This window comes from Fukomys damarensis, unplaced genomic scaffold, assembly GCF_012274545.1.
Source record: "Fukomys damarensis isolate Sample0158 unplaced genomic scaffold, DMR_v1.0_HiC HiC_scaffold_34, whole genome shotgun sequence".
NCBI lineage: Eukaryota > Metazoa > Chordata > Mammalia > Rodentia > Bathyergidae > Fukomys > Fukomys damarensis.
Window position 1 is genome coordinate 2,422,698 of NW_022900946.1, and position 1,420 is coordinate 2,424,117.

At 58.3% G+C, this 1,420-nt stretch overlaps 1 protein-coding gene across 1 annotated transcript in view; it reads right to left on the bottom strand.

Moving 5' to 3' along the window:
• The window catches only part of Il4r (interleukin 4 receptor), a 31,451-nt gene extending 30,536 nt beyond the window's left edge, over positions 1–915 (bottom strand). Inside the window, exon 1 of the mRNA XM_033758731.1 lies at positions 826–915. The gene's annotated coding sequence lies outside the window, so the exon portion shown is untranslated. The remainder of the gene's footprint in view (positions 1–825) is intronic.
• Between the last annotated feature and the right edge of the window lie 505 nt (positions 916–1,420).

A 1,420-nucleotide genomic window follows, 5' to 3' on the forward strand; every position in this document is an offset into this window, starting at 1 on the left:
CATACCAAAAAAAAAAGTGCTTCCTACATACCTGAGGATGTTTTGAGTGTTTAACAAAAATTAACTGGGGCAACCCTCATCGTAACAGTAGGAAGCAGTCCCAGAATATCACAAACCGGAGACTGAGGTTGGAGAAGTGAGCTCTGTAGCAAGACAGCCAAAGCAGCATTTGCACCTGATCAGTCTAGCTCTGGAGCCCTCATTCTTAAATACCACGCCACATCTCCTGACAGGTGGCAGCTGACAGGAAACTGCTGTGGACCTACTATGTGTTGGACCATGTGCTATGGCCCATGTATGTCCGTGTGCCCTGCCCTGCGTCCCAGACGCAATGGCCGGTGGCCGGCGGCTGAAGCCAATCCTGGGCTGTGGGGCAGGACAGGGCTTCCACTCCTGCTGCACACACACAAACACACACACACACACACACACACCCCGCTGTCACTCCGAGCAGCTGGAAGTCGTACAGGCCTTGGAAGCCCTTCCTGGGCTGTCCCCGGGTTCTGCAGCCCAGGGACCATGCTGTACTGGACAGAGCTGGGGGAGGCAGGACAAGCCTCTAACTCCAGCAGGCCGGGAGACTGAAGCAGCAGGATGGCAAATTTGAGCCCAGCCTGGGCAACTTAGTAACTTAATGAGACCCCGTCTCAAGATAAAATATAAAAAAGTGCTGGGGACAGAGCTCAGTGCAAAGGCCCTGGCATCAATCCCCAGACAGACAGACAGACAGACACACACACACACACACACACATATACACACACACACACACACATACGCACGCGCGGGCACAGTTCAATACTGACTCACTGCACAGTCCCAGACCTGGCCTGCTGTGACGGTACCTCTCACCAACTGGGGCTTTCCTCCCAGCTGCCTCCCCTGGCCCCTGCAGATTCGGTGGGAGGGACTCAGGGGTGTGCACTGTGACTCCTCAGCTCACCAGAAGGTAAAGTTCACTGGCCCCTCAGCTTGGCATTCAAGGCCTCCAGGGCTGGCCTCCCTTCCAAGTCTCTGGCTTCTCCTCAATTCCTAGGCTGCCCATGGCTCCCTCCACATCTCCAGCCCTCGTCCACGCTTCAGGCTCAGAAAGCCTTTCCCCACCCACCTGCCCTTTTCCTGCCCCCGGGTGGTCCCTTAGTCCTAGCCCCAAAGAAGCTCTCGCCAGTGCCAGGCTGTCTCCTCCAGCCCAGGTGCGACTGGCCGCAAACACGAGCGCCCAGAACATTAAGGGGCCCCCTCCGGGCCTCAGTGTCCCCACCTGTAACGTGGGGTACGTGGCTAGAGTCCCCTGGGGCCTTGGCAGGACCCTGGGGTGCCTCTGCGGTGTGGAGCCTCCTGGACTGCAGGAGAAGACGAAGGTCCCAGGGAACGCCAGGCCTCCTAAGAGGCCGCGCAGGGAGGCCTCCTCCCGGGGCCG